We start from the raw sequence: 18,415 nt of genomic DNA, 5'->3' as shown, positions 1-18,415 counted from the left end.
ATTAGATAAATAATCGAATTAAATATTAAACAGGTTATTAATGACGAACTAATGATGGTGACGATAAATAACGAATGAAAATATATCAATGATGAATTCCAGAGACCCAATATGGATGAATCAAACCTCTAAAAATCCGAATTGATTTTATGACGAAAACCCGCAAATATGAATTATAAGGGATTTAAGTCGGGATTTTGAAAGATGAATCAAATATTAATAATTTACATGTTAAAATTATCATATTCAGATTATTATGTTAAAAGAAACGTGAACAATTGATAACAAAGCAAAAACGATAAGACGAACAAAAGACGAAGGAAGAAGAAAGGAAGCAGGAACTGCGACAGCCTCAGGAAGAGGCGCAACAGGTGCTGCGTCCCTCCGAAGAGGCGCAGCAGTTGCTGCGTCCTTTCTCGACGTTTGTCTCCTGATAATCCGTAAAAAAGGTTTAAATTAATGTTTTATAAATCGGTTTTAAGTGTATTTTCGATGTAAATCTTACAATAATGATTACAAAAATAAAGTACAATAATGAAATAGGGATTTACACCCTCAGACTTACATGTTTGACGAAACGAATTGACTAAGTTAACGTTTAGTGATGCTCGACTCGAATGTACGACGAAAGTGCCCTCTAAGAGGAAAACGAACAAAATTGATTAAGTTGATTGATGTGGAGTTGGTCAAATTGGTCGGTCATGCAAAACGAGGCTGGTACTCAGAAAGATCTGAGCATACGTGGTCGAAAGTTCAAGCACGTAGACGCCAAAAAGCAAGAGCGTGGTCTTAGAATGCAAAGGGAGAAGAGAAGGGCGGACACTCGCGTGAGAAATATGAGGACCGAAAGCTCCTATTTATACTAATCACACGGAGGCATTAGGGTTTCGGAGAAACTTTGGAAGTGAATCTCGAAAAGATTTGAAAACACGTAGAAAGGAACTGGGGAAGAGGCGCAGCAGCTACTGCGTCTCTTGGAAGAGGCGCAACACCTGCTGTGTCCTTTCCCAAGTGGTTTCCTCCTGCGGAAGAAAGATTTCCGCGTTTCTATTATGGAATTGCGGTTTGATCTCAATTTTCTTAATATTTTATATAATATTTCCAGGATATAATTTGCCAAAGAGCTTAAAAGATTGAAAATATGGAATAGAAGTATCCGGAACATTCCAGAATATTTCGACTCGGCATTTTAAAACAGTTATTAGAAAATGAAGACGGTTTTTGACCCGGGCTCCAAATGTACTCTAATTACTGCCAAAACGACCGTATCGGCGCGTAGATGACAATTATGAGGTAGACACAAGTGTTTGAGCTATCACTTGATGATAAACTTACGAACTGTCATAAATCGTTCCGCGTACCAAACATGCGGCCCAATCATCACCGGGTGGCTTGCGGGAGGTGCAGAAATAAGGTATGTATAGAGCCCCCACTTTGACTGAGGCTTGGACAAGGCGAAAGTCAAAGTATAGCCATCAGGTCAATCGAAGATTACAACCTGACGACTATGGCGACGCGAGGCGGCTCAAGGGGTCTGAGCCAAGGACCTGTAGTCGGGAACATTTTAGAGTCTGTTGATTATCGGGGAGGGTCGTTTAAAGTCCATTAGACTACGTAAGGAGGCTCGCCAGCCATAAGAAGAGACCATACCTGAGATTCCTTGAGACTCCAAAGGAAGGCAAAACGTAAAATCGAAGAGGCAGCAGGACGTTGGCAGGAACTGCTGGGGAAATCTGCTCGGGTCGGTTTTCAAACAAACTTCGGCAAAACATGAGGTTGATGTTGATCTCCACGTGTTGAGAGGGACAATTGGCTGTCCAGAACTCTCGCTGGGGGAACGTAATCGAGACTGATCTCCGCGTCTTGAGAGGGACAATTGTCTGTCCAGAACTCTCGCTGCGGGAACGTAATAGAGGTGTGTCGAAACACCTGTCAGAGGGTACTCGCTCGTTGTGGGAAGAGAGGTATTGATAACCTACAACAATAGTTCGCAGTCGATTTGAAAATGCGGGTCCAGATGAAGGATAACATCGAATGGACCAAATATATGGTATATGGCATTGAGGAAGAGGCGCACCAAAAAATGGGCCCTCAAATAACGAACTTATAACGAATCTTTGAAAATTAATTTGGAGGGAAACTGAGGAAGAGGCGCAGCAAGAGCTGCGTCTCTTGGAAGAGGCGCAGCACCTACTATGTCTTTTCCTGAGCATGGCTCTGTCTGGGTAAAAACTCGATAAAACATGGGTTTTATTCATAATTTCGAAACACAAATTCATCAAATACTCTCTCAAATTTGATTGTGGATCCTTGAGATAAGGTTGGAACCACTGGCCTGTCTCCCCTAGGTATAGTGTTTGGATTGCGTAGGGATGCCACTACAGATATTAGCTCTGAAACTTGTCTACTTACACGTTTTGCCCATGCGACAAAATTAGCGATAGTAGGGGAGATGGTAGAATAACTCTCTTCATTTTCTAGTGCATTGATTTCATCTTCAGCTGGAGAAATGAGGTGCGAACAATCCAAGGTGGATTCCTCATCTGTGATCATCAGAATTCTAAGAGTATTCTGAGTATTGCTAGGCTTGCTTGCATGAGGTATAGGCAAGCGCCCATCTTCAATCATATCTTGAATGGCATGCTTCAATTTGAAGCAATTCTATGTATCATGTGCTTTGCCTCTATGGTACTCGCAGGTGTAGGTCCTATGGGTTGGAGTTTGCCTTGTTTCATCAATCTTTTTAGAGCATTGGAGTACGAGTCACCAACGTTGGTGAACTTTCTCTGTGGGTTATTCTTTTTAGTGGATGATTCGACAAGGTTGACCTCATTGGTCTTGCTAGTGGAGCCATAAGAACGAGTCGTTGTGCCTTGATATCCGCGACCCATCGTTTTGGACAAGAGTCCTTTATGGATGTCGTCTTCAATTCTTGTTCCCAACACAGTTAAGTCTTTAAAATACTTTATGTTTTGGTACCTTAGATGTTTCGCATTGATTGGCCTTACGTTGTCCACGAACTTTTCAACAAGAGTAGCTTTGTCTGGGTGTTTGACGAGTTGCGTGATAGTCGTTCTCCACCTACTTAGGAAGTTGGTGAAACCTTCTTTCTTATTTTGGGTAAGAACCACTAGAGTGCGCATATTGACTTGAATTTCAGCATTATCTGCGTACTATTTGGTCAATTCAATTGCAGCATCGTCCCAAGTAGCAATTTTCTTGTGATCCAAGGAGTAGAACCATTGCTTAGGAATAATATCAGGAGATGAAGGAAAGATCCCTAAGAACATCTCTGGCTTAATGCCTTTGATAGACATATAATCTTTGAATGCACGAATGTGGTTCATAGGGTTTTCGTGCCCCTTAAACTTCGGGATGTCAGCCATGTTGAAGTTAGTTGGTATTTGAGCATTTACTGCCTCATATTTGCGGCTGTTTTCCCGATAGATGTCATCTCCCTTGAGATACATTAGTTGCTCCTCGAAATACTGGAGTCGCTTTTCAGATTCATTAGGACCTGGTGGAACATTGACTTCTGGTTGTCCAAAGGGTGAAGGATTACCGTGAATGAGCACGTCAGGAATGGGATCCTCTGTGGAAGGAAGTCTAGCTTCTACAGCGACAATACAGCCTTCGATAGCATTGAGGCGAGCATAAGCTTGTCTGGAGACGAAGGAGTACAGCTAGGATTTGATCATTACCATTTACGGGCTGTTCGTGTTCACTATTAACGCTTGCTTGACTAGTTCCCGCCATTTTGGATTAAGGATAAGAAATCGACAACGAATCAAAACACGATCGACCATTTTTCCACACTTACTCAAAGAAAGACTTGACTCGTGAAATGGGTGTGTGCTACTGCGTCAAGTGGGATTTGAAAATGATAAATTTTAAAATGTTTGTCCTAAACAATTGTAGTGTAGTTATAGGAGTGCTGACTCGAAGTGGGTTTTGAAATGGGTTAGAGGCCCGAATTTTGACTCGACATTTGGACAGAGTTTCGGCTTATTCTGCGCTGTTTTAGGCCATCTTTGAAAATGTTTACATTTTGAAATGGATTTTATTTTACAAAATTTCTTTATGGTTTTGTTTACAAATGGTGATCACGTATATGATACAAACATACATATGGGCATTATAACAGTATGCTGAGTGCATTTAAAGGGTTTTAGCTTAGAAAAGTGGGTTGCCATACCAAGCAATCAAACCATGGTCTGTGGAGAGGTCCGTGCCAAACATGAGTAAGGTCGGTTCTTAGTCAATTTCCTCGAGTAGTGAAAGCTCTCGATACAAACATGAGTATGTACCGCATTATGTTTGACGTCAATCGTTATCCATCTTTAGGCCCAGATAAGAATTTGGACCGTCTAGACGGGACGATTGGTCGAATGGGTTGGGTTAAGTCTAGGAAGGCCAGATGAAACGACCTAAGAAGGTCGAGTAATGAAAACCGACAACTGTCTCGTATAAACTATTCCCTAACCTTGTTCAAGTTTCACCCTGGGTAACAAGTAAGTGTATCATCCCCAACGGAGTCGCCAAACTGTGGACATGGGCCACCCGCGCCGCGCGCACCCACGCGTTGGTTTCGAGGCGGCGGCACTTCTCCCACGGAACCTTGGTTCGCCAAAGCACATCATGGGCTGTTACCGATTGGCGAGGCATTGAAACTGGTGAAAGGTTGAATAAGCCTGCATTTGTGGATTCGCCACCAATTTATTGTGGAAAAATTGGAAATCGTTCGAATACCTCATGCCATGTCAAGACACAAAGTAATGACATGAACACTAAGAACTCGTTACCCTTAGCATTCCATGTCTAGAATGACTCTCGAGATGCCAATGGACACGGATGTCCAGAGATAACTGGAGTAAGGGGTGAGGGTATGTATTAGGAAATTCTTTAATTCGAACACCTAATCCCGCCCGCCTCGATAGCGGCCTCTACTAATGATTAGAGAAATTATTCATATTTGATACGCCGTCGATGTAATTCATGTAGTGAAACAAACATAGATTAATCCTAGCATGTGAAATTAGACTATGTCGGTTAACACGTGTTTTATCAAATAATTTGGGTCAAAGTTGGAAGTTAGATTAATTACATGTGAATGCCATACAATTAAATCATACATAAAAATAATAAACGAATTATAATAATTAAAATTACAAAAAATTACAAGGCTTATTTGATTTACGTCAAAAGCACGCTCGAAAATGGGATTTCAAAGAAGAAAAAAAAAAAAAAACTTTGAATTAAAATACAAAAATACGTCAGATTAGGGGTGATAATACGATTAGTAGTTTGTTTAAACCGTAATTAGGAGCTACGTCAAAGCGAGAAAGAGTTCAGAGACAGAGACCAACCCAGAACAGGCGCAACATCGGCTACGTCCTCTGGAAGAGGCGCAGCACTTCATGCGTCTGTTCTAGAGCTGGGTTCTGACTGTGAAAGTCAGACCCGCGGGTTGTTAATGTTTGTTAGTTGATTTAAAATCGATTATTGATATTAGACTAGAGTTGAAGTGCTTTAACCAATTATATGCATCTGGGCAAGTCATAAAACGAATTAAAAAACGAGAAATTACAGCGGTTTAGATGATTACGATTAACTCGTGTCGGAAATACAAAAGGCGAAACTTGAGACTAGATTGAGACGGAACTAGACAAAAAAAAAGACTCGAATCTAAAACTTATGTATCAAATTAGGACTCCAGAACCTCGACATGAACAAGTCGAAACTCGAAGAATCGATTTGAATTAAAATGGCGAAAACCCACAAGTATTGAATTACTCGGGATTAAGGACGAATTATATATTGTAATTAAAAGGATTTGTTAAAAACATGATTTATGTACCGAAACTACAAAGAAAACGAAAGAAAAATGAAAGAAATAAGAAAAAGAGAAACTTGCAGGAAGTCGAGGAAGAAGAAGAAGAGCAGGAGCAGCAAGGAGCTTCTAGAAGAGGCGCAACAGAGCTGCGATCTTCGAAGAGGCACAGCTGCTGCTGCATTTCTTCTCGACGTCTGACCTCCGCTATTTTATGAAAACGGTTTTAAAAGGTTGATTTTCTAACGTGTCTTTGATATAGATTTGCATAATTGATACAAAATAAAGGTACAATAATAAAAATAGAATTTGACACCCTCAGACTTACATGTTTGACGAAGCGAGATTGACTAAAGTTATCGTTTTAGTGATTGCTCGACTCGAATATGCGTGGAAAGTGCCCTCGTTAGAGGATTTTAGTAAATAGAATAGGTTGATTAAACGTGGAGTTGGTCAAATTGGTCGGTCAATACAACGTGACTGGGAGTCAGAATGATCTAAGCTTACGTGATCGATTGATCAAGCACGTAGGCGTCGAAAGCAATAGCGTGGTTTAGAATGCAAAGAGAGAGAAGACAAGGGGCTGAACACTCGTGTGAAAAATATGTGAGGTGAAGGCCTCTATTTATACTAAACATATGGAGGAGTTTAGGAATGACACAGATTTGGAAACAAATCACGGAATATTCTGAAAAGCATGAAAAGAGGGCTGGAGAAGAGGCGCATCAGCTACTGCGACCCTTGGAATAGGCGCAGCACCTGCTGCGTCCATTCCCCAGAGGTTTCCTCCTTAGCAAGAAAGATTTTCACGTTTTTTATGGAATTTCGGTAGATATACACTTCCTTATTCCGTAAAACACAATATTACGGAAGATATTTCCTTAAAATATTAAATTTAATTAGGAATACTTATCCAGAGAACTCTAGAACATTCCGGAATATTCAGACTCGGCATTTAAACGGTTTTTAGAAAATGAAGTGGTTTTTGACCCGGACTCCAAATGAACTCTAATTACTGTCAAAACGACCGTATCGACGCGTAGATGACGACCAAGGGGTTGACTCGGGTGTTTGAGCTATCACTTGCCGATGAACTTACAGACCGTCATAAATCGTTCCGCTTACCAAACATGCGGCCCAATCATCACTGGGTGGTTGGCGGGAGGTGTAGAAATGAGGTATCTACAGAGCTCAACACTATGAATGGCATTTGGGCAGATGACGTTGAAGATGTCTACCTTAGAGATCATCCTCTAATCAAAAGTGAAGAAAGTCTCACAGACAAGATTATTACCACGATACTACGGGATGACCATTTCAAACCTACAACGCTCATCACGGATGCAAATTTGGCCAACCAGCAGATAGGATGGAGAAAATCAATCAAATGGACTAATAACTAGGGAAGGATCTTCAAGCTTACAACTGGAGAAGGAGAGATATTCAAACAAGAACCAGAAGATACCGAATTCGAATCTGAGTCAGAGTCGGAGTCAGAAACTGAGTCTAAGTCCAGGGAAGTCGTAAGAGAGTCTCCTCCTGTTGTCTCTCCCCATTCCATCATTTCTCCTAGTTTAGCATTTTTTAGTAACAGTAGCGTGGGGAATGCCCCAGCAACTGTCCCTTTGCCACCACTGACTACCGCGTAGATGGCTTCTTTGTTTCAGCTATTTTCAAACATTAATATGAATAAATCTGATTCTGCTTACTCTTCGTGTTATCTTGATTTCAATTCTTTTTACGATGATACTGAGGATGATCTTGACCCAGACTCAATCGAACTACCTCCTTACATAATCAAAGAAATACTAGAGAAGGGAAAAGGGGCACCAATTATAGAGAACACTGAACCTATCAACGTAGAGACAGATTTAGAACCCTAAGAACTTAGGATAGGGACAACCCTAGACCCAAATGAAAGATCTCACTTCATCGACATTCTTCACGAATTCAAAGATGTTTTCGCTTGGTCCTATAAGGATATGCAGGGATAGACATGGATATTGCAGAACATCGAGTCCCAATCAAGCGAGGTTTCAAACACGTAAAGCAGAAGCTTTGCCGAATGAGACAGAATGGGCTCTCAAGATTAAGAAGGAAGTGGACTAGCAATTCAAAGCTGGGTTGATCAAAGTGCGAATCCGGGTTTGTGTTGATTTCAGATATCTAAACAAGGCCAGTCCAAAAGACGATTTCCCACTCCCACACATCGACATACTAGTAGATAATACAGCGGATCACGCACTCCTTTCTTTATGGATGGATATGTGGGATATAATCAGATAAAAATAGCTGAAAAAGATATGCATAAAACGGCGTTCACCACTCAGTGGGGGTACTTATTGCTACACCGTAATGGCGTTTGGATTAATCAACGCTGGAGCGACATATTAACGTACCGCGACTACCTTGTTGGACAATATGATGCACAAGGAAGTAGAAGTATATGTAGATGACATGATCGTCAAATCCAAGGATAGACAAGGTCACATCGCCAACCTTTGCAAATTCTTTCTCAGGTTGCGCAAGTACAACATGAGACTTAATCTTCAGAAATGCGCATTCGGAGTCACATCCGTCAAACTATTGGGATATGTTGTCGGTCAGAGGGGAATAGAGATTGATCCATCCAAGATCAAGGCTCTAATAGGAGATCCCACAGCCGCAGACAGAAAAGGAAGTTCGAGGATTCCTAGGCATGGTGCAATAAATAAGCCGTTTCATTGCAAAGCTCACTATAATTTGCGAACCTATATTCAAAAAGCTCAAGAAAACAGACCACACCATGTGGGAAGATGATTGTTAAAAGGCATTTGACAGAATCAAAGAGATATTGGCCAAGCCACCTATTTTAATGCCACCACAAAAAGATCAACCTCTATCTCTGTACCTCACAGTCACAGAAACAGCCATGGGGGCTATGCTCGCACAGGTCGTCGGGAAAGAAGAAAGAACTATCTAATACCTTGGGAAGAAGTTCTTGGAATATAAGACTAATTATACACCACTTGAAAAGACATGCCTCACTCTTGTGTGGGCAACTAAGAAACAACGCCAGTATATGCTTAGCTACTCTGTCAAGGTGTACTCAAAGATGGACCCTGTCAAATACATTTTCAAAAAACCTGTCTTAAATGAACGTTTGGCAAGATGGACTTTGATGCTCTCAAAGTTCGATCTCAAATATGTACCTCTGAAGGTCATTAAAGGACAGGAGTAGCCGAATTCTTCGCAGACAATCCCGTTCATGATACCTAGTAATAGATCCATGGTCATTTCCAGATGAAGAAATTCTACACACCAATACAGAATCATGGGACCTCTATTTCGATGGGGCTTCCAATCTAAGAGGGTTTGGTATAGAAGCGTTGCTCATTTATCATGAAGGTGAGCATACACCAATTTCCGTCAAACTCGACTTCGAGGTAACCAATAACGCAGCAGAATATGAGGCATGCTTCATCGGTTTGCAAGCAGCAGTCAGTTTAAGCATCAAGAGACTTCGAGTTCAAAGCGACTCGTCTTTGATCATCAATCAAATTACTGGATCTTGGAAAATTCGGATTGAAAGTCTTGCGCCATATCAAGCCAGGATAGATCAAGTGGCTCAATTCTTCGAGCAAGTGGTTGATGTGACTCGTATTTACGCACATTTAGTCCCCTAACTAACCTCGTTCCTATGCTTTCTAGCATGCATTAGGGTCATTTCTTATCTTTAGCTTCCTACTTAAGGTTTTGTGTCCTTGGTAGAAGAGGAGTGCTAGCCTTGCTTATATGGAGCAAAACGGAGCTAAATTGATCGCATCTAATGACCGAGCAACAAAGAGGAGACAAATACTAAAGGCCTAAGTCAATAAAACAAGTATATGGGCATTGATGAAGGACCCCCACGACTCGTCAATGATCCCCACGGATTAGGAGGCAGCCAAGTGAAGAAGAAGCAAAACTGCCCTTTGAGACGGGCATCCCAGAGGCAGTTCAGGCGTGCCATAGAGAAGGACGGGCATCCCCAAGCTTAACCTGAGCGCCCCCAAAGCAGGACGGGCGTCCTTCGAGGTAGGATGCGCATCTAACAAGGGTAGGTCGGGCGTCTCCAAGCAGGACTTGCAAGGCTTTAAACTTCATTTAAAGGGTTTAATCGTCATTTAAGCCCTTAGTTAACCTAATACTTGTACTTAGTATAAATACTCCCTTGTAATAGGAAATTAGGATCATGTTATCTTAGATTAATAAAAGTTATTTAGTAGATTAATACAATTCAATTACACAATTCAATCTTAATTATCTCTTAATCTTTCCTTAATTATTGTTCAAGTATTCTTAGATCTAGTTGGGTAATTTGAAGATTATTTGGGGATTATTGGAGAATTGATAATTTTTCATCATCAATTAAGTTTTCTTCTATTATTCTTTTCTTTGTTTTTGATCATCCTAAGTTGGTACAATTTCTCTACTCTTGACTTAATCCTTGTTATTTGTTTTACTCTTTCATCGTGTTTATACTTGTTAAGATGATTGACACCATTGTTAGCATGTTCACCATGATAATAAGTGAGTAGTTCCTTAACTAGAGTTAATGGGGGATTAGGGGAGTTAATCATGGGGTAGATCTTTATTTAATATGTTCATATGAATGCTTGCTTGTTGTAGTTTTAACTTATACACATGTTATGATTGATGAAATGCTTGATTGACAACCTAGCATGATTCTCTTATCCTTTCAACAAGACTTATAAGGCATAAACTAACTAAAGGCTTGTTAGACCATGTATATAGGTGAATAGGGGGAATTAAGTCGTTGTAGGTGTTGTAAAGTCTTGACCGACTCGGCTCCGAGACCCAAAACTCCTTAGGAATTGTAAGATATAAACTAACGCGATTCCATTACAACAATAAATTGCTTGCATCTATGAAAATTAGTTATGTGATCTCATCATGATTCCCTTATGAACCCATGACACCTTAGTGCTTTAATCAATTGTTTACAAACCCTATTTGCTTAATTTGCTTTACTTTCATTCATTTGCTTTGCATTTGTTAAGTTGTTTAGATTGCAAATCTCAACCTCAACCCAAATTGTGACACTAAAGACATAGCTATTCACAATCGATAAGTCAATTCAATACCCCTCCCTTGGGATTCGACCTTTAGTTACCGCTCTACTAAGGGTAATTTGTTGAGAATATAAGTAGTGTTTGATTAGGGAGCTTAGACGACAAAGTTCGATCGGATCAAAATGGCGCCGTTTCTGGGGACGGTGTTCAATTGAGTTATTATCATTTTTGTTTTTTGTTGTGTCTTTCTTAACCTTGGGGAAGTCAAAATCCACAAGTTAGTTTTAATTGTTTTCTAGTTGTTTGATTTTTACCTGTCTAGGAGATCACACTGCGGATTTTTTCCTATTGATCCCGAAATTGAAAGAACCTTGACAAATATTAGAAGAACCGTTAGAGGGACTTCAACAATTGTGGGTATTGGAGAACTTGTGGATATTTGTATCATCCAATCGGATGGTGTTGAGTTTACCAACTCTTTTGCAAGACAAGGAGAGGATAATCTAATCTCAAACCAACCACAAAATCAACCTACAATGCCTAAATTTTCATCTCATTCCGTACCAACCGAGGAGAACCTACCAAATGTTACTCCAACACCACCTAACTTGACCGGTAATTTCATTGCCAAATCCGTATTCATACAATTAGTTGAAAGAAGTCAATTTGAAGGAATGCCTAGTGAGGATCCTCATCTACACATGGAGACTTTTTGTGAGTATTGTGATGCAATTTCCCAAATGGGGGTAACTCAAGATCAAATTTGATGGGTATTGTTTCCCTTTTCCTTGATCAGAACCGCAAAACAATGGTTGAAGAGCCTAGCCAAGGCCACTCTTGGAATTGATTCATGGAAGAAGTTAGCACTTGCCTTTTACAAGAAGTTTTACCCTCCGGAGAAGACCAATATGTTAAGAGCCCAAATCACCGGGTTCAAGCAAAGAGATGAAGTGTCTTTATATGAGGCATGGGAAAGATTTAAAGATACATGTCGCTCTTGTCCTCATCATGGGTTAAGCGAATGGTTTCTAGTCCAACAATTTTGGAATGGGTTGTATGAAGATGCAAGGAATGTACTCAACATGGGTTCTAATGGAAGACTCACCGACGTAGATGATAACCAAACTTGGGCAAAGATAGAGGAGATGGCGGTTCACAACTCTCAATATAGTAGGCCAAGAAAAGCTACTAGGGGAGGAGACATGAAGTTGACTCCGTCACACAATTGAGTGCCGGTTTTGTGCCCAACTATGCTCCCATATTGACACAATGATATTGAAATTTGACAAGGCAATTGCCAAAATGAATGAAGCCTCTCAATCACCCAAGCAACAAGTCAATGCCATGGTGGCAACATCTTCTATTCCACATGGAGTATGTGAGAATTGTGGAACTTTGGGACATGATCAACAAGAGTGTAGGGGCACAAATGAGCAAGTGAATGCTTTCCAAGCATACAAGAATGGCACCCCTTACTCTAACTTTACAATGAAAACACCAAATTCCACCCAAACTTCTCATATAAAAGCCAAACTTTTCAAAATTCTCAACCAACATACACCCCACCTCCAATGAAAAATCCTACTCAAAGACTCTAATTTAACCAAAATCAACTTTCTTACAATCAATCCAATGACCAAGCTTTTGATGTTCAAAAAGCGGTTCTTCAAAAGCAAAAGAACCAACAAGAATTTTTCACTCAAATGCAAAGAGATAGTTGTGGACACAACCACCTACACGCCTAGCCGATCTGTGGACATACATCGGTCTTTTGAAAGCCACGCTCGGCGGCGTAAAAATGCTTTCGACCAGATCGTTTTAGATCGGTCGGTTTCGTCTCGGCAAGGGTCTCGAAACGATTAGAGATGTTCGGAGTCGCCACCAAGCATTTGTGGGATGCTTGAAACCCATTCGAATCCACTTTATACCTCAGTCAAATGAAGCACAAAAAAATGTTTGACATAGGTACTAAAGATAAGGAATCGTCCCTCTTTAGCATCCTATCTCTAGAATGACTCTCGTACGCCCTGGATAAGGTCGTCCACTACCTAAAGTTTCTGAGTAACAGGTGAAGGTACGTATTGGGAAGCACTTTAATCAGACACCCAATCCCGCCCGCGGTAGCGGCCTCTACTGATCGATCTTGGTTGGTTGAATGCAAAAGTTGATAAAACGGTTTAAATGCATGAATGCGCATCCAATAATTTAAACCTAACATGTGAGAGCTTTATAAGTTGGTTGATTTAATCCAAGTATCAAGTATAAGATGTCGAGTTGGATTTATGGTTGATTTGCATGCAAGATGGAAATTAAACATCCATTTACCGAGTTAGGTTTATGGTGCATAACGTGATCCATTTGTCTTAGTAAGGCATTTTGCAAATATGATTTTTGAATGAGCAAGTTAGTCATCTGATCCGTCCTATATCCGGGTTAGCTGGAGTCCGGATCGTCCTAGACTAATGTTGGAAAGGGAACAGACCCTGCACCAGGCAGCCAGATGAGGCGCGAGCCTATTGGCGATATAAGGGGGTCTCCCCTGGTTTAAAAATAGGAAAAGAAATGGCATGTTTAGGTGCGGGTCAGTCAACAGTATATGACGCGTTCTGACCATTGAAAAACGTTTATAAAATGTGTTGAAAGACGGGTATTTGAACCCGTTTTGGTTTGAAAAGGCCGTTTAGGCCGCTTTCGTGTTGATTTGAAGAACGAGACTTGAATAATCGTCATCGTTTTGACAGTATTCGATGTCGGGTTCGACTTTGTAAGCTTGACATGAATAGTTTTGAAAATAATTATGAACTAATTGTTTTAAATTCATTTGAATATAATTAGTCAATACTCATCATCGTACTCGGGTTAAAATCCGACATGGTATGTAGAACCAAGGATGACTTTGTGTTGGTGACTAATACATTTATTTTGAAAATGTAAAGAAATGAAGAAAGGCTTTAAAATACCTCCCAAAATGTAAAGAAGTGAAATAAAAGGTTTTAAAATACCTTTTAAATGTAATTAACCAAATATTATCACCGAAACACGGATTAAACCATCATGGTATTAAGAACCAAGGGTGAAAAATGTTTTATGGTTAAACTTGTAAAAGAAAATAAAAAGGGTTTGAAAATACTTGAAATGGTAAAAACCAATTACAAATACGAAAATGAAAAATAGAGGAAAAGAAGAGACCAAACACGGATTGGACTTGAGGCTAGGCAGGCTGCTTTAAGCGCGAGCCTATGTGCTACGTAAGTAGCGTCTGCCTCAACCAAAAAGTCCGGTTTTGGCTCATTCTTCCCATGTTTTGGACCATGTTATGCATGATTTAGCATGTTATAGTCATGAAACAAGTAAAGACATGATAAAAGAAGGATTTTTGCACCCTTATACTTACATGCTTGGCTTATGGCGAGAAACCGACGTTAGTGTATCAACTCGTTTGCTCGGAAAAGACTCGGTTTAAAACCGTTTTAGCAAGTAAAAAGAGTGTTTTGTTAAGTTTAGTGATGGTGTAGTGGTCGAAATGGTCGGTCAAGTGATTTAATGCAGATGACGGTACCAAACAATGTGTAAGGCTTGTATTTACGATCGGTAGGTCGTAAACACGTGTCGGATTGTGACTTACAAAGTCGAGGCGAGAATTTTAAGGGAGAAAAGAGGGGGCGGACACTCGTGTAAGTTCTCAAATGGTGGCATTTGAGGGGTATTTATAGAAGAATGAGTGGTTGTGTCAGTTTTGAGCGACGTGGCCACCTGGGCTGCTCAAAGAGGCGCGACCCACGTCGCACGTCTTCGAGGTGTCTTGTCGCTTTCACACAAATGCAATCATGATTTGTTCTATCCTAGGATTTGTATGTACATGTTTGGTACTTGACCATACATGAACCGGGAAATCTTAACATGGAAGCATTTGAATGGTTTGTTTTTTGCGTTTGACTCGTTGTTGGAGTCGGGATTTGAATTTTGAGTCGGTTTTTGGTCCGGTGTCGGTTTTGACTCTAGTTAGTGTCATTGTGACCCCGTCGTCATGCATTAAACACTCCAGGTGTTTTAGCAGAATTTCCCTGTAAGGATCCGGCTTTGATAATTAGGTAGTGAGGGTATCTAGCTCTTATATTAAGGAGATAAGTATAAGTAAATCAATGGAAATAATGAAGTATGAATGATGTTATTTGTATTTCTTGGATAAGTTAAACAATAATACGGAATAAAGATTAAGTAAAAAACAATAGACAAATAGTATTGAGAATGATATCTTTTTCTCTGCCCCCCTTTACAAAAATTCTATCAAGCTATTTATAATCTTTCAATATTAACGTTGCATTCAATACAACGTTTCCCTTGATCATTGGATTTGTTAGCTGTTTAATAGGGCACATTCCCTATTAATCTGGTTGACTTGTTCTTCTTCAACAAACTTCTATTCTTATCCTCTTGCATGTTCTGATTTGTGAAAATAATGTGCTCTTTGTAGTTGGACTTGGTCTTCCATGAAAATGGGACGTGGTCATTTGTTTGTATAACCATTTTTCTTGTTTGTCAATTTGATCTAGCCCGCTTGAGTGTCCCATCAGGCTATTCTATACCTTCCATCAGGTTTTCCTTCTAGGATTTAGTAGCTTGCTTGCCTCAAGATATTCTTTATCTGCCAAATAATAATTAGATTTATCCGTCCTTGGTTGCCCCAATCAGCCTAATAAGGTCAGGCTGAACTAAAGTCAGACCAGGCTAAATTGGGCCTAACAATTGCCCCTTGACATTTTACCCGTGCTGGATCAGGCCAGGGGTGACATGTCAATTTACCGGGCTCAACAATAAAAAAGAATCACATTTACTCAATGACTCTTAGACTTCTAGTGACCATTAATCACTGCAACGGCTAACTACATGATGTCATGCTGACAGTTTTGCGTTTTCGAGGGTTTTTATACCTTTATTCTTTCCCTATAAATACGGTAATTGTGATGAGTTCATTCTTTACCAAAATTCTTCTACTTCTCTTGCTAAATCTTCTCTGAAATTCTTCCCTATTTCCCAGGAATTCTAGTTTGCTACTTATAATTTCTCACTAAGTGACATTAATTTGCCACGATAATTAACAAAACAACAAAGGATATGGGAGCCAAAAAGCGTCCTGCTTCCCAGAAGGCTGCGGCTGAACCTGAACCCACAGACGTTCATAAAGAGGAGGTGGTTGAAATTGATCCTCCTGCTCATGCTATAGCGTTTAAATATCAAGGTTCTGTCTTTTCTGCTCTTCGATCTCTCGAATCCTCTTTTCCCTGAAGAAAATCTATTGAAAACGAACTATGATGGGGTTTTAAGGGAGAAAAAATTAATCCCTGACTCGGCTGAAGTTTGGATCCATGAGTTTTGTCCAATCAGAGCTAACTGGGTGTCACCTGGTTGGTTTTGTATTTATGAATGGGCGTTCAAGGCAGGTTGTAAGTTACCTTTTACTCCTTTAATGATTGATACAATTCGTGCCATGGAAGTATCACCTTTCCAGATCATGCCAATGGTTTGGAAACTTGTCCACTCTATTGAAAATTTATGTGCTAAACATAAACTTGTGATTACTGTTAATGACATTAAGGCAGTATATCATTTAAAAAATCCTTCTACCGGTCCTTTCAATTTGAGAATTAAGTCAAAAATGTCTCCATTAATTACTAACCTGGACTCTGGAGATGATAAAGGCTGGGCAAAGACTTATCTATTTATCCGGACTGATACTCTGGCGTCAGGCCTGGATTATCTGAGATATCCTCCTTTGGAGAGTGGTAGGTTTCCTGTACTCTTAATTTGCATTTTACATTGTACGAAATTGGAATATTTAAGTCTTACCTGTGCATTTTCGGGGATATTTGCAGCTCCTGACTGGAACTTTGATCCTCTTGACGAGGAATCAGTTTCAAGGATAGAGGCATTTCTTTCTATTCCTGAGGAATAAAGGACTTGGCCTGCTAGTCTGGGCAGGGATTTGTTACCCTGGTATATGAAGCCTAAGCTGAGTGTCGTCAAAGTACCTAAAGGCAAGCCTAGCTCCACTGCTCTTTCCTGTATGTCTTCTTTATGTCTTTGTGTTGATTGTTGTCTTTTTGTTACTTCCTTCCTGATATTTATATGTATTTTTTATGCATTCAGTATACAGATCTTCTGCTAGGTTGGCCAGTTTTAGTGCAGCCGACTTGAAAGCTGGGGTTGCTAGGATTCCTGAACAGTCCAAGAGCCAAGAGGCTAGTGGGAGCGACAAGACGCTTGACATTTTGGTTTCCGATGTTTAGCCTCCCCAGGAACCGCCCAGGCTAGAGTCCCCAGAGGTTGTTCAGCCTTCTAAAAGGAGGAGAGAAGCTGTCATTTCTGAGGAAGAAGAGAGAGAGAGAAAGAGCCTATTCAGGCTCAACCAATCAGGAGTGTCAGGGAAGTGGCTACTCGGTTGGATGATATGGATGCTGCCCGGGCACAGATAAATGATTTTTCTACCAATATCAGCGGCCAGCTCTTATCTGACAATGCCCTTGAATCTTCTACTAAAGTAGTGTCTATCTTGTCTTCTCTTGTGACAAAGGCTGCCGCTCTTGCTTCTCAGGCTAAGGAGGTTAGTTGCAAAGGGCTTTATTATTATGTATCCTTGTGTTTCCTTTTTTTTTTTTTAGGTTTGGTTAATTGATCTTCTTTCATTTTTCTATAGGGTTTGGATGCTGGGTTGGCTACTGCTTGTCAGCTCAAGGATGCCCGGGTTAAAATTACTTGTTTGGAAGAGAAATTGGATAAAGTTAACCACGATTTACACACGTCCAGGGGTAATGAGGAAGTACTTCAATCTCAGCTGGGGTCGGCCAGGGAGGCATCTAGGGCTGCTTTGGTTTGTGAGGTGGCTGCAAAATATGCTGAGAAAGTTGCCAGGCAAGAACTCGAGGCTGTAAGGGAAGAGCTGGAAACTGTCAAGAAAGAGTTGGCTGCCGAGAAGCAGGCAATGCAGGATCAGCTGAGGAAGAATGAAGACCTTGGGCTGAGAATGAGCTGGTGGAAGCATGGCTTGCTGATGCTGCTCATTACTTCTTTGGGAAAGGACGGGTTGATGCTATGAGGGATCCGGAATCTGACCGGGCTAAATGGGATCCGGATCGGGATGAGACAGCTCTGGACACCCAGTATCCTGATTTGGCCAATATGGGTCATGAAGAAGAAGTGGATTCTCCTCCTTCCAAGGAGAAATCTGCTGATCAGGAAGTGGTGGAAGGTTGTGAGTCGGTTTCTGATTCGAAACCTGTTTAGATTTGTGTTTTTGTTTTTCGTTTTGGCCCATCCAGGGGGGATGTTCCTGGAATGAATACTTGTTAGGTGTGTGGTAGGGCTGGTATTTTTTTTTTGAATGAACAGGTTTTTAAATAATTGATCTTTGATGGTTTCTTTTTGTGTTTTGATAAGGCATATTTGTAGTGTTGGATGTGTACGGATCCGCCGCTTATTCGACCGGATCGGGCCGCTTTCTTTCTACTGATCTGGCCAGTTCTTTGTGTCATGG

The 18,415-nt window shown here is 40.6% G+C and overlaps 1 pseudogene; it reads right to left on the bottom strand.

Moving 5' to 3' along the window:
• Positions 1 to 11,800: 11,800 nt before the first annotated feature.
• On the bottom strand, positions 11,801 to 11,899 carry LOC141625185 (small nucleolar RNA R71; annotated as a pseudogene).
• Positions 11,900 to 18,415: the final 6,516 nt, after the last annotated feature.

The sequence above is a fragment of the Silene latifolia genome, chromosome X (assembly GCF_048544455.1).
Source record: "Silene latifolia isolate original U9 population chromosome X, ASM4854445v1, whole genome shotgun sequence".
NCBI lineage: Eukaryota > Viridiplantae > Streptophyta > Magnoliopsida > Caryophyllales > Caryophyllaceae > Silene > Silene latifolia.
Note: the sequence above shows the minus strand (reverse complement) of the source record. Positions and strands in the feature narration are given on the sequence as shown.